We start from the raw sequence: 15,106 nt of genomic DNA, 5'->3' as shown, positions 1-15,106 counted from the left end.
TTCAGGCAGATTGGCTTAAGGCACTAACTGAGCAATCCTTGTCTGTCTCAGTGCAGTAAAGACTATCCAGAAAGACATCTACAGAACTAGCTTGCTCAGTGCCATGAAATTTCACGTTAACAAGCAAATCTATTTTGCAACCTTGTCTAATCCGGAAGCAAAGCCTTGCTCCCTAAACCAAATAACCAACGGGGAAACCCTTTTGGGATCCTTACTCCTCATTCTGCCTGTGAAAAGGGAAATGGATTTCATCTTTTAAAACCAACTCTATGCGGACATAAAAGTCAGTCTTACCCTCTAAACATGCCAGCACCTAAATGCAGAATATCTGAATTGAGCAGCAAATCTCTGGACTATCATGTACAAGTTCTGACTTATTTTGAACACTGCATACAATCCCATTACCCTTAACAAACGGGGTATAAAACAGAGGGCACAATTTAGCCCAAGTGCCACTGAGATGGTTTCAAGAGCAATCTGGCACTTTCCAGAAGACACACTTCTCTGTTTTTATGTCTTCAGTTTGCAAAGTTCGCAAAGGATATTAAGAAACCTCTTAAACTTTTACAAGCATAAGGGTAAAAGGAATATTTTAGTTATAAGCTAAGAGTGTCATGCTTAAATTAATTATTCCTATATTTGACCAGGGAGAATGTCAAACTAACTGCTTTTTCTTCTAGTTCGCTTAAGGTTTTCTTAGTCTGGATTGTCATCAGAATGCTTATTTTATCATGTTAATCACATTTAGTAGAGATGCACTAATATATATGAATTCCATATTGGATTGGCACCGAGATGAGGAAAATTGAGAGCATTGGCAATCAGGTTTTTTTGGCTCAGGTGGCCCATAAAGTAGTCAATAAGTGCCACGTGCATGCACGCAGCCGCAGCACAGCATGGAAGTGGCCAGGAGTGCAGCCAAGTTTGGCTGAGAAGTCTGTTGCGGGGGAAGGGGGCAGATCAAGGGCCTGGTGGTGAGGGAGGCAGTGCAGGCTGGGGCTCCCCAGCTGAGGCAGGGCAGGACAGGGGACAGAGCTGCAGCTCGGCCGGGAGGCGCAGGAAGTGGGGTGGAGGGCAGGGCAGCTCCCGCTACTGCATGCACCCCAGGAGGGCATGGGGGTGCATGTGCCCCTGGATCTGCCCGCAAAGCAAGGGCAGGCTGCCACTGTGGGCTGGGGCTGGCATTGGGCTCTTCCTTGACGGAGGCTGGACTAGGCTGCAATCATGGCAGGTGGCAGCACTGGGAGGAGGGTTGGGGGGGGGCTAGAACCACCCCAAAATTCACCATAGGCCCCCTCCTAGTGCCACACACCCCGAATGCAGCCTGACCCAGCCCCCCACCAGGAAGAACCTGGCACTGCAGCAGCAGCCCCCCCTTGCCTTGCACACATCTTGGGGCACACGCCGCCCCCCTCCTGTCATGCCCTCCCAGGATACGTGCAGCAGCAGAAGCTGCTCCCCCAATGAGTCATGGCTCTGTCCCATGCCCTGCCCCAGCTGGGCAGCTGCCCCAGCCCCACTCACTCCCTCCCCCAATGGATAAACCCCCCTTATACCCCTTCCCTCCCCCCACAACAGACTTATCAGCCAGTCGCCACTCTCCACGCTATAGTGCTGCATATCGGCCATCGGATTGGTATCGGCTGATATGGCTAGTTAAAATAAATAAATAAATAAATAAATCAGCCATCGGTATCAGCCCAAAGTCTCTATTGGTGCACCCCTAACATTTAGATACACACTAACAAAGCTTCTATGGGAAGCCTCCAGATTTTCCTGGTAGATTTACAGGGGAAATAATTGCATGTAAAGATATTAACAAAGGCACAAATTTAGAACCTTTTCAGAAAGATTTTGTTCTACATTGTTCTCCATGTTTAAAACAGAGAAGGCCTGTCCTTCAATGCCTTCTCAAAAATAGTATCATGTGAATCCTCAAAAAAAACTTCATGCCAATCTCTTCCCCTCTACCTTGATGTTCAGGCTTACAATGAACAACCTTTTCAAGGACAGGCAAATGAAGAGCTAATGCACCAATAAACCGTGGCTATTGAAACAGGTGTAAAATCAGAATTAGCAGCAAAGGAAAAGCAAGTCAAAGGATCTCACAGAAGGTCCCCTTTGACCACAGAGTTCCTGAAACTATCCATCATTTGTAGCCTTTGCTCAAGACCAAGCTAGAGCACAAACAGTACTTAAATATTAGAGGTGCACTGATATATCAGTTGCATAGCGGGTCAGCACCGATAAAAAGAAAATTAACATTACTGGACATCAGCTTTTTTTGGCCAGTGCAACTGATAATGCCATTGATAAATGCCATGTGCATTCACACAGTTGCACACATGCAGGGGACCAGGAATGCAACCAGGCAACTTGGAGAGCACTGGCCTGCCAGTGAGTTCCCATAGCCGAAGTAATTCCCCATAGCCCACACGTAGCCACCCTGCCCAGGGGTGCTGCCACCACCACCACTGCCCGCCCTGCACAGTTGAGCCCGCCCTTCTCCTGCCCACTACCAGCCTAGCCCTGGTCCAGCCCCATACCAGGGAAGAGGCTGGTGCAGCCCCTGGACCTGAGCCTGCAGCAGGCAGCTTGCCCTCATACTGTGCACAATTTGGGGGAGGCGGGGGGCATATGTCCCCACCCCCATGCCTCCCCTGGGGGTGCACGCAGTGGTAGGGGATGGACCTCCTTTCCCATCCCCCTGCGTTCTCTGGACGAGATGCCTGCAGCTCTGTCCCACACTCAGCCCCAGGGTCCCATTCACTGCTCTGGCTGGGCAGCACCTGCCACACTCCCTCCCTTAATGCAGGGGTCTCGATCTGCCCTGCATACCCATGACCCTTTCCCATCCCCAGACTTACTGGCAGGATGCTGCTCTCCAAGCTGCCTGGCTGCATTCCTGTTTATCAGCTATTGGATTAGGGCCAATATGGCTGGTTAATAATTGGCTGTCAGTATCAGCCAAGAAAGTCTTTAAATCGGTGAACCCCTACTAAATATGGATTGGAATGAACTAGAAGAAGCAGATGAGAACCCAGAAAACTAGGGTAAACAGTTCCAAAGGTCAATACACTGGCAAAAATGTATTTAAGGCCACTTGCCATTATTTAAGACAATTCCATGAATCCCTTAAGTGAACATTAATGGATACTAGGTATTGATGATGGGATACTCTCTTTCACTTCCAAGTCACTAATGGACCAGGTGAGTTGTGACCACCTCACAACTGTCTATGAAATATTAATTTAAGACCAGTTTCTAGATGTGTCTTTTTTTTTTTAAGCACATTTCCCCCCCGACTTCTTTACTTGCAGTTTCAATAGAGATGCTGGGTGAATCATGGAGATAGAACTTTTTAAGCAGATACTGTAGCATCAAGGTTGCTACTTGGTGCACAGGGAGCTCACATTATCACACTCTGCACGGTGTCTTCTCTACAAATAAGATTTTAGTCTGCCAGGCTATTAATCTAGCACTCGATAGCACTATTAAATTTACTCAAAAAGAAACCCCTATAAGAAATGAACTTTGGAAAGCCTGCAGAAATTTTAGTTCAATGGCTTCAAAATCTATAGCCCTCAACACCTGATGCGAATTATTTGTACTACATTTATATGCATGGTTGCTATTGTGTCATATTTTAGATACACAATATGAAAATGGTCAAAAAGCATAACTGTGCCATGTGAAAGATGTGCACAGTGCCTATCAACAGAGCAACTAAGTGCTTACTTACAGTTCAAGTATATTATACAGACAATGATACATTCTCTATCATGTAAATGTGTCTTATGTCATTAATATGCCAGAGCTGCTTTTTAATAATTGGTAGGAAAAATGTATTTTCATGAATTCCCATGTGAGCTAATAAATAGTGTGTACTGTGCACACGTATACCTGTAATTAGTATGCATGCATGTATACGTATACATACAGTGTTTGTCTCAATACAATATTTATCAACTCACATGGGAATTCATGAAAATACATTTTTCCTCCCAATATTAATTGGGTACCCATCCCTGCAGGTCACATTTGATGGCAGGGGAAAGTCCCTCAAGACCCTCTGGGTGAAGATACAAGGGGGCTTGGAAGAAGGGGACCCGATGGTAGGAGTATGTTATAAGGCCTCCCCACCAAGAGGTGGCTAGTGACCAGGCATTCTACAGTGAACTGGCCAAAGCAGCCAATACTAAAGACTTAATTGTCATAGGTGACTTCAACTACCCTGACATCTGTTGGGAAGATCCTTCAGCCATCTCCAGCAGATCAACCAACTTCTTGGTGACTATAAATGACCTGTTCTTGACACAGGTTGTGGAGGAGCTGACTAGGAAGAGTAAAGCCACCCTGGACTTGGTGCTGGCTAGAGGGGAAGATGTGGTAGGCGACCTAAAGATTGGAGGTGCTCTGGGTGACAGTGATCATGATCTGATCAGATTCACCATCCACTGAAAGGCTGGGAACTCTACCAGCAGAACAAAAGTCCTAGACTTCAGATGGGCAGACTTTGGTAAACTCAGGAATTTAGTTAGAAAGGCCCTTTGCAACCAGCAACTGGATGACTTGGGAGCTCATGAAGGATGGCACTTCCTCATGGAGGCTATTCTTACTGCTCAAAAAGAGGTCATCCCCATACGATCAAAAAGGGGGAGGGGCCAAGAGACCCACCTGGCTCAGAGACATTAGGGAACTTCTCAAAAAGAAAAAAGAAGCGTATGTGCAATGGAAAAATGAATCTGGATCCAGAAAAAGAGTACACTCATGCAGCCAGGGTCTGCAGACATGAGACAAGGAAAGCCAAGGCATCCACGGAAATCAAACAGGCGACTTACATTAAAGATGATAAAAAAAATCCTTCCTTCAATACATAGGGAGCAAGAAAAGAAAAGAAAAAAGAAAAAGCTCCACTGTGGCACCCCAATTAAACACCGAGGTGAGGCCCACAGTTGACCCCCATGAAAAGGCAAAGCTCCTTAATAATTACTTTGCATCAGTTTTCCCAAAACCAGACAAGAACTGGTCACCAGACCAGAGGCACAGGGAATACGGCAATGACAGCGGTCCGCATAAAAATAAGTCCAGAACAGGTGAAGACACTCTTAGATCATTTGGACGTTTTCAAGTTGGCTGGTCCAGATGACCTTCACCTGAGAGTGCTGAAAGAGCTGGCCAAGCTCAAAGCAGTGCCTCTGGTGGGGCTGTTTGAGGAGACACGGAACTCAGGAGTTGTCCCTAATGACTGGAAAGAGGTGAATGTGGTTCCCATCTTTAAGAATGTAGAGGATGACCTGGCCAATTATAGACTGGTCAGACTGATAATTTTTTCAAAGATCTTCCCCAAGACCAAAGTCAGGAGACCATCAACCACAAGCTCACATCTGGTGGGGTACTGAGAAGCAACCAACATGGCTTTGTAGAGGGGAGGTCACACCTAACAAACCTGGTGTCCTTTTATGACCAGGTAACTAACCACCTGGACATGGGGCAGGAGGTAGATGTCATCTACCTAGATCTCAGCAAGGCCTTTGATACAGTTTCCTATGAAATCCTCTCAGTTAAGATGGAAAGTACTGGCCTAGACCAGGCTACAGTGAAGTGGGTTGGGAACTGGCTCAGCAACCAATCCCAATGATTTGTAATTGATGGGGTAGCCTTCATCCTGGAAGGCTATATCTCCAGTGGTCAACCCCAGGGATCAGTGCTCTTTAACATCTTTATTAATGACCTGGATGAGGGAGTGAAAAGTGCAATGATTATATTTGCGGGTGATACCAAGCTGTAGGGACAAGCAGGCACAATAGAGGACAGGTCAAAGATTCAGGAAGACCTTGACAGGCTGGTCCTATGGGCTGAACAAAGCCATATGAGGTCCAACAGGGACAAATGCCAGGTCCTTCATCTAGGTTGGAAAAACCCTCACCATATCAATGCAATGGGTGGTGGTCCACTGGCTGGCACTGCATCCAAAAGGGACCTAGGGGTGTCAATTGACCAGAGGATTAATATGAGCCACCAATATGACAAAGTTGCCAACAGAGCAAACAGAACTCTGGCGTGTATCAGCAGGTGTGTTGCCAACAGTTTCAGAGAGGTGCTCCTCCCCCTCTATTCTGTATTGGTGAGGCCACAGCTGGAGTACTGCGTCCAGTTCTGGGCATTGCACTTCAAGAAGGATGTAGACAAGCTCAAAAGGGTGCAGAGAAGGGTCACCTGCATGATCAAGGGCCTAGCAGAAAAGCCCTATAAGGAGAGGAGAGACTTCAGAATCTGGGTTTGTTCAGCCTGAGGAAAAGAAGCCTGAGAGGTGACTTGATAGCTGCCTACAAATACGTAAAGGGAGAACACCAAGATCTAGGAGAACAACTTTTCAAAAAGGCCCCCCTCGGGAAGACGTGGAGCAATGGACACAAGCTAGTCAAGGAAAAGTTTTGGTTGGACGTCAGGAAAATCTTCTTTTCCATACAGGTAAAAAGAATCTGTAACACACTTCCAGCAGAGGTGGTGCAGTCACCATCTCTGGTGGTCTTTAAGAGGAGACTGGACAAATACCTCGAGCTCATTTGAGCCCAATCACCTCCTGCCCATGGCAAGGGACTGGACTTGATGATCTTACAGGTCCCTTCCAGTCTTCCTTTCTATGAAGAAAAAGCAGCTTTGGCACATATAAAGTACAAAGGCCTTGAAACTTTCCCCATCATGACTAGGCCTAAGGACCAAGGCTTCTAGCCCAGGTATAGAAAATATGCGATTAAAATTAAAGGTCCTGTCCCCCCCACAGCCCTACTGGTGCCCCCCGCTCCCCACCCGCAGCCCCCACAGCATTGCTGGTGCCCCTTGCCTCCTACCCACAGCCCCTGCTCCTCCAGCCCTGCCAGAGGGAGCCCCCCAACTGCCAGAGATACAGACCTAGTTCTGCAGCCCCCTGCCCCCACTCCCCCTTGCTGCGGGGTCAGGCAGGGCAGCTCCCCACTGCTGTGTGCACTCCCAGGGGGCAAGGTGGGCCTGCACCCCCCAAAGCGGTACCAGGGCAGGCTGCAGGCTACAGCTTCCACCCTGCTTTCCTTCCTCAAGGCATCTGGAGCCAGCAGGGAGCAAAATTACTGCAAAACAGCAAAATCTGTGGGTTTCTCTGGTAAAATGAGAAATCCGCATTTGCCTCTGGTTAAAGGCAAAATCTGTGGCTTACTCCATTTTTCCATGGGAAACTGAAAACCCAGATCCCTGTTTATAAGGTATCGACTGCTGCACTGAAGCGAGCCATTACCAAGACTTTAGAAAAAAACAGAACGCAGTGCATCTCCTGAACTTTTCCTACACTTTCGTCTCTCTTCCAGAAGAGGGTCCATGTACGTGGTTTCCTCTTACAAATCACACACCCTTAACCTGCCATATTGTTTACCTTTTCCATATTATATTCTGTTCTTTAATTTTTTTCCCATTGCTCCTATTTTTACCCCTTCCCCCCCAAAGGGCATCTCACTCAATCTTTGCTAGAAAAGAACCTCACTCAAAGGCTTCCTCTAACTTCCCCCTGTCAGGGCTCCACCTTCAGCTATCTGCCCCTACCTAAAGACCCTTTCTCCTTACTGCCTTCAAAGACCAGGTTCTTGTTAAAACAGTAGTAGCAGCTCCCAAGACATTTTGATGGCTGACAAGCATGAAATAACCCCCCCCCAAAAATAGCACTTTACCAGAAGAGGAAGCGCATTAACTTGACCCAGGTCCTCAGCATCTGTATAGATTGTGTGCTTCAGCAGGCCTTTTTGGTGCTTTTATCTATCAGATAAAAGCACCAAGAAGCCCCACTGAAGCATATAATCTATACAGACATTGGGAGAGCCAGATCAAGTTAATGTAATGCCTCTTCTGAGCATGTGCTGCGCTTGGTGCAGGTACATAAGTAAAACAGGGTTTTTTTGTTTTTGTTTTTTGGAGGGCCAGGGGGAGATAGGTGTTCATGCCTGTAAACACCCTTTGTGGTCAGCTCCTAATCCCAATCCTGAAGAGCAGCCAAAAGCTCCAAACACTCAGATTTGAGAGAATGCTGCCATTCCGCTATCATGCTTCAACACAGACACTGGACCATTCTCTTTCTCCCAAGGGGAAGCAGCAAGCCTGTAAGCAACTTGCATCTCCACTTGCTCTCCTCTTGGCTTCCACCAAGTTTACTCTCCCCTTACAAATTCCAATTTACCCAGGACAACATGGGTTTTTAATACCCATAAGTACAGCCTTACCAAAATCATGGCGGAAGTGGTATGCGCTGCAGCTCCTTTAATCTTGCAGGCTCTCCCGTGCGTAGTCCCCCCTCCTGTTGCTGATTGGTAGAGGGGCCCTGCTTGCAGCTCACTCCTGATCATCAGGGAGGCAAAAACTATGGTTTTAAATATGGTGTTGTTTTCTCCTCCTCCTGCTGACTGGCTGAGAGGCCCCAATGGCCCTGCTGCTTGCTGCTGACCAGTGGAGAGGCAAAAACAATGCCATGCTTAAAACCATGGTTTTCATTTTCCCACTGAGCAGGAGCAAGCTGCAAGCAAGATCCCTCCGCGGATCAGCAAAGGGGAGGGCGGGGGTAACTGCAAGATTATAGGAGCCGCAGCATACACCATTTCTGCCGTGAATTCAGTAGGGCCCTACCCATAAATAAATATTATGAAAAAGAAACCCTGGTCTGCAACCAAACAGTGTCTTAGATACAAGACTTTATGAACTGTAAGCAGTTATCCATACTATTAATAACTCCAAGGAACTACTGCAACAATTTCAGAGAATGCCAGAGAATCCTAGTTTATTTTAAAAAAAGTAAGTTCTTGCTTTGTTTGAACACCTGTGCTTGTCTAAGAACTTCAGCCACATACTCCAAGTGGTTTTGGGATATTTCATTTTAGCTTATTATATAAGCAAGTCGGCAGATGCAAGTACCCAATTGCTGCTTTTTCACTGAATATCATATTTAGAAAAGAATGCAAACAATACCATTTCACTTTAAAATTCTAAAAGCCCCAACAACTTATTCCTACTATAAAAGTTAGCTTTTCTGTGAAAAAGAGATGGAGGGAGGTGGTTACATTCTATTTACAGGACAGTTAATAGCTTTCATTTCACCCTTAAGGCCTTGGCCTTCCTGAAAGTACAAAATCCCTTCCATAGTTTGGAAAACTTATTACTAGAAGAACTTTACCAAAGCACTGTGAAAGTAACTCTTCAGTTTTGCAGCAGAGACTGCCAACAAGGAATAACATTGAAACCAATTTCCTTTCCCAGAAAATTCCCCTGAAACTTGCACTGAGTCACAGCAAAGAAGAGAAAATGAAAACAAAACTATGCAGTTATAAAACGGAAGACGCTTCTTAGACCAGCAGTGTCACAGGGATGTAGAAAATTGAGAGAGACCAATCTCCTGTCAGCTCAGAGCAAGGAGTGAAGAGTCTTTGTGAACAGAACAGCAAGACAGAAGAAATTAATTCTCTGTGCTCCAAAAACTATTGAGCCAGGGAAGCAGTGAACTTATTAATAAATTCTTGGAAACAGTGTTTTCATTAAAAACAGACTTCTCAACACTGGATGATTTAAACTAACAAAAACAGAGGAAAAACATGGTCAGTTCATTCATTACCACTTGCAACATGCACTTTCCCCCAGCAAAATTAGCTGCTGGATATGGGGGGGTACACATTGTAAAGAAGTGAAGGGAGCAGAGGGCCTGATTCCGCAGGAGCCAAATTGCACAGCACCTTGAGCCAGGTAAGCAGCCAGCAGTACTTGCTGAACCAATTGAGTGCCTACCCACCTTGAGACTTAGAGCCAGGTAGTTTGCCTCAACCAGTGAAGTCAGCCAAGAGTCTCATACTGATGGAGCAGAACTGCCCAGTCCCATTTCTGGAGCTGGGTGGGCCCTCAGCTGACTCAGCAAGCACTGCCATCTGCCCATGAGGATTAAGAAACAGGGCTGGACAGCTCGGCTCAGCCAGTGGCTTCAGCCTAGGACAGTGGTCTCCAACCTTTTTAAGTAGATCACCTTTGGCATTTAAAAGCAACCCAAGATCTACCATGCGCCGCCACCACCTCTCTCTTCCACCTAGCAGGTAAATCTGTGGGGAGAGGCAGATTGAGACAGAGGGAGAAAACATTATTTGGGGGTGTGCCTCCCCAGCAGGTAAGTCCTACCCAGCTGGGGTCCCACTCAACTTACCCCTGCTCCTGCCTTTATGGCACTGTCCCCTCACCGTGGGGGACTTGATCTAGCCCCTGCCCCTTCCCTCCCCCATGGATGGACCTGCTGGGCTGGGGCGTGCATGTAGGCACTCAGCCTCCCACCACAGCCTCGGATCTAACTCAAGAGGCTTTGAGATCTACTGGTTGATGACCACTGGCCTAGGACTTGGTCCTGCTTGATCTGAACTGCCCTGCCCCACTTCTCAAAGTGGGGGACACCGCATCCTGCAGCTAGGGATTACCAGAGCAGGCACAGATTTTTGCCCTTCCTGCCCCCATTCCCTCCAAAAAACAAACAAAACCACCAAGAAACAAAAAAAACCTGCAACTGCCTGTTTTCCCCAAGAAACACCCCCCGACACACACACACACACACACACACACACACAAAAGAAACCCTCTCTCCTTATTGTTCCAACTTTTTCTGTAGGCTATCCAGAATGAAAGTTAACTAGTGTACATCTCTAACATTTACTTGCCTTTTATGCTAGAGCCAGATTAGTAGAGATTGTGGGGGGTTTTGCCTTCTGGAGAGAGGGACATGGCCCTTTTCTGTGGATCTCTCAAATCATAGAAAAATTAGAGCTAGAAGGGACCTCAGGAAATAATCTAGCCCAATCCCCTGCTCAAAGCAGGACCATCCCCAACTAGATCATTCTAGCAAAGGCTTTGTTGAACCAGGCCTTAAAAACCTCCAAGAACAGAGATTCTACCACCTGCCTAGGTAATCCGTTCCAGTGTTTCACCATCCTTGGTAATCTGTTCCAGTGCTTCACCAACCTCCTAGTGAGAAAAATTTCTTAATATCCAACCTAAACCTCCCTTGTTGCAACTTGAGACCATTGCTTCTTATCATCTGCCACCACTGAGAACAGTCCAGCTCCGTTCTCTTTGGAACCCCCACTTCAGGTAATTTAAATGCTACCTGCATTTTAAGTCTTGCAGCAGCAGGATACTGACAGCCCTCATCCTAATGTGTTACTTATGGCAGGTTAGTGTGCTTTTGATATCCTTGGGCATCAAGGATAATCCTGCTTCAAGCAGGGGGTTGGACCAGACCTCCAGAGGTCTGTTCCAGTCAACTGTTCTATGATCCTATTAGTAACAATTGAATATTCACATGGGTATCGCAGCTGTGCAAATGAGCTGACGTACAGACACATCAGTAGGGGTGCATCAACAGATTTTTGGGGCCGACACCAATAGTTGATAGTTAACACACACACCCCGCCCATGCCCATGACCTGCCAGGATGCAAGTAGCAGCAGGAGCTACCTACCCACCACCCTCCTCCCCTCTCCTGGGCAGCACCTGCCCCCGTCCCCTCCCTCATCACAGGCAGGATTGATCTGCTCCCCACCCCCAGCTTTCCACCACGCAGGGCTTGCCAGCTGGAGGCATCCCTCCATGCTGCTGGCTCTGCTTCTCGCTGCCCGATCGCTGCACTGCAGCTGCGCACAGCACAGGCATTTATCAGACAAATTATCAGCCCCATCAGGCAGATCGTTTTCTTTATATCTGTACTGATCCGATACTGGACAGATGTATCAGTGCACCTCTAGACATCAGTACACCATGTATTAATACATTATTTTAAATTTTAGAAGTATATCAGCTTTTAAATCCTTCCACAAATAAATCCTACTTGTAACATGGAGGGTCTGGTGCTGATGAAAGTTATGCTCGTTTTACATCAATGTTACTTCAAGGAGTTACTCCTAAGTAACACAGAAGTGAAAGTGTTTCAGTTGACAGTCTAAAACTGTCAACAGTTCATCTGGTACATATTCGGAGCGTCTACACAAGAGATTTACTGAGGAGTAGTAAACTGATTAGCTCCATAGTGAATGTCTTGCATCCACACGTACAGCCCTATTAGGCCATAGGAAACTAACTCTGCAGCAGGGTAGCACTTGTAAATACAAGCACTATCCTACTGCACAGTTTTTTCATGTGCAGCATGAAAACATGTAAACATTGAGCCAGCTGGCTGGGACCCAAGGGTGCTTCAGCATAAAGGCTGCCTGCCAGCTAGCCCCACACTGGAGCACCCTCATGGCCCAGCCACCCCCTCCACAGCACACTGAGCCAGGTCAGAGCAGCCCTGGGCTGGCAGGCTGACCCCCACTGGGGCCCTTGTTAGCTAGGATTTCTCTGACCTGGCTCAACGTACTGTGGTCCCAGGCACGTGTTCCAACAGCAGGGCTGGGAGCAATAAACTCCAGTGCAATACATGCCGGCATTTATTGCCGAGTGCTAATAGCACCTGCAGACGCACCCACTCAAGGCTTGGGAGGGAGGTGGTGGTAGGGGGTGGAAACTAAAGTATTTATTAACTCGGAACAAAACCTAGAGTTCTGGCCCTGAAACCAGTGTTAATTCTCTCACTGGTTTTCTTAAATAAATCTTCTGAAAAGTAGCGTTCCTGGCCAACTCACTATTGCACAGCTGTATTAAGGAACTGCCAAGTCAAAGGGATGAGATTAAAGACATGGCAATAATTTAGGCATGCTACCTAAATACATTATCAAGCCTGCAGAGCTCAGAGGGGAGAAATAAAGTTCAGCAATAAGACTTGAATCATACAGTAAGCTCCTAGCAGACAGGCTCCAGCTCAAAGCTCCTCTGGAGTTAATGAAGCTGTAGCTCAGTGGCTTTCTGCACGTGTGCGCATCTGGGGCCGGGGCCAGGTCCCAAATGGGATGGACAGCAGAGGGCTGGGGTTGGGGCTGCAATCCGCTCCCCACACACCCCTGCCCGGGGAACACATGTCACAGGGGCATGCAGGCAGCAGATCAGGGCTCTGCCCCTGCCCTGGCCCCATGCTGCCATCTCCCCAACATCCCAGAGTCTCCTTGGCCCCACCTCATCTCTCACTACTCGACACTGGTCCACACCTACCTGCAGCCCCATCCCATCCGTCTGGGCACACATCATGCCCCCGCGGGTCCAGCCCCTGGCGGCAGGTGCAGGGCAGATGGGCCAGGGTGCTCGCCTTCCCCCACGCTGCCCCTGCCAGGACTGGGACCAAGGCAGTTAATAGCCAACCCTCTCAGGCCTACGAACGTTCATTTATTTACATGACAGGAAAAAGGCGGGAAAAGCAATTACAAGTTACATATACTTGGATACCTGTGTTGTCTTTAAAATGAAAGCAAACCCAATTAAAACCGAATTAAAAGCCCACGTTTCAAGGAAGAGATCCCGAACAGGTTGTCACCTTTTTTCAAGATTTAAATTCGTTTTGGGGGCTTTTTGGAGCGGAGAGAGCAGAAACCCGCAGACATTGACCGTCACTCCTTCGGGAGAACCAGAGGGGAGAGGGGGCAGCGCGCAGGACCTGGCGGAGCGAGGCAGCCCGAGGGAGTTCAGCTCTTTGCGGCTTCCCTGCCACGATGCCAAGCAGCAAGAGCGAGACCCAGGCCTGCTACCGGCGCCTCAGCCCGCCCAGGAGGCAGGGACGAGGGCTGCGGCCGAGGAGGGCTGTGGGGTAGCCGGCAGCAGGGCTGCCTCCTGCCCCAGCCTCCCCCGCCCCGACCCACTAACACACCTCCCTCCAACATGGCTGCCCGCCGCTCGCACGGGGCTCAGCCTACCCCGCCGGCGCGGACCGCCCCGCCCCCCGCGCAGCGCCATTGGGCAACCGCTGCCCCGCGCCCGCCCGGATTGGCCCGCGCCGCCGCCGCTCACGCGCCCAGCTGCTCTGTCAAGCTCGGCTGAGGCGACATGTAAACAAATCCCGCGCTCGGGCTCCTCGGCGGGGCAGCGCCGTTTCCCTCGCGGGGCCGGGCGGCCGGGGCGCGGGGCGGCTCCGCCGAGGCTACCGCCGGGGCTGCGACGGCTTCCGCGGCCGCCCGGGCTGAGTAAGGGGCCGCGTCACGCCCCCTTCCCGGGCTGCGCACCGGGTGCCGCACGGCTGGATGCAGCCCGCCGCGCCCCCGGCGCCTGCGGCCACTCGCCCCCGCCTCGGCCCTGCTGGGAGCAGCTCGCCGCCCGCACCCCCCTGCTGCACCCACCGCCCGGCCGCGCCGCGCCGCGCCGTCCCGCCCAGGCAGGGGCTGCTGGAGCGGCCCGGCATCCCCCAGGACCACCCGGCCCAGCCGCCGCTCACCTGGCACCTCCCCGGGCCCGCGGGGGAGGGGGCGCCTCAGCACCGGGCGCCGCCCGCTCGGCCCCGGCGCTGCCTCCGGCCCCGGCCCGGCCCCTCCATGCTGTTCGGGTTTGTTTTGTTTATGTCCCTTCCTGACGGGCTCCCGGAAATCGCGTGACTCGCCCCCGTCACGTGGCGGGGGGAGGGGGCGCCGCCGACCAATCGCGGGCCGCCGGCCCGAGGGCCAATGGGAGGCCGGGGGCGGGGAATCCGTCACGTGACGGCAAAGGGGGCGTGGGGGGCTCCCTGTGCCTGCTGCACGTGCGGCTCGCCCCCCGCCGCCCCGGGGGAGGCCTGCTCAGCTCGGCCGGGCCCGGCGAACCGGAGGGAGGGGCGGTCACTGCTAAAATCGCTGCCGTGACTGGTCCGAGACTGTGGAAACCCCCGTCCTGGTCCGGTCTTACCTACCTCCGTGACCCCGGCCCGCTCCGGTCCGGTCCTGCCCGCGTTTCACTCGTCCCGACTAACCCGTTCGTCTCAGCACAGCCCAGCAGCCCCCGCACCGGCTCTGTGGGGCTGGAGCACAACTTGGTACCGGAGGTCGGGGCCGGAGTGAGGGTGCACGGAGCCGGCCTTAGTAACACAACGCTGACCTTCAAGGCTTGTGGCCAGGTTTGGTTTTATATATAAATCTCACGAAGCATCCTCTTTCTGAACTCATCTGCCAAACCCCCGTCCACAGCTATGTGATAATGAAAGAGGACATATATACATACCATTATCACATAGCTG

The 15,106-nt window shown here is 50.1% G+C and overlaps 1 protein-coding gene across 1 annotated transcript in view; it reads right to left on the bottom strand.

Annotated features, from left to right (window-relative positions):
- CREBRF (CREB3 regulatory factor) overlaps positions 1 to 14,491 on the bottom strand; it is a 38,635-nt gene extending 24,144 nt beyond the window's left edge. The window contains exon 1 of the mRNA XM_019478524.2: positions 14,336 to 14,491. The gene's annotated coding sequence lies outside the window, so the exon portion shown is untranslated. The remainder of the gene's footprint in view (positions 1 to 14,335) is intronic.
- Between the last annotated feature and the right edge of the window lie 615 nt (positions 14,492 to 15,106).

This window comes from Alligator mississippiensis, chromosome 9, assembly GCF_030867095.1.
Source record: "Alligator mississippiensis isolate rAllMis1 chromosome 9, rAllMis1, whole genome shotgun sequence".
NCBI classification, from domain to species: Eukaryota; Metazoa; Chordata; order Crocodylia; family Alligatoridae; genus Alligator; species Alligator mississippiensis.
Note: the sequence above shows the minus strand (reverse complement) of the source record. Positions and strands in the feature narration are given on the sequence as shown.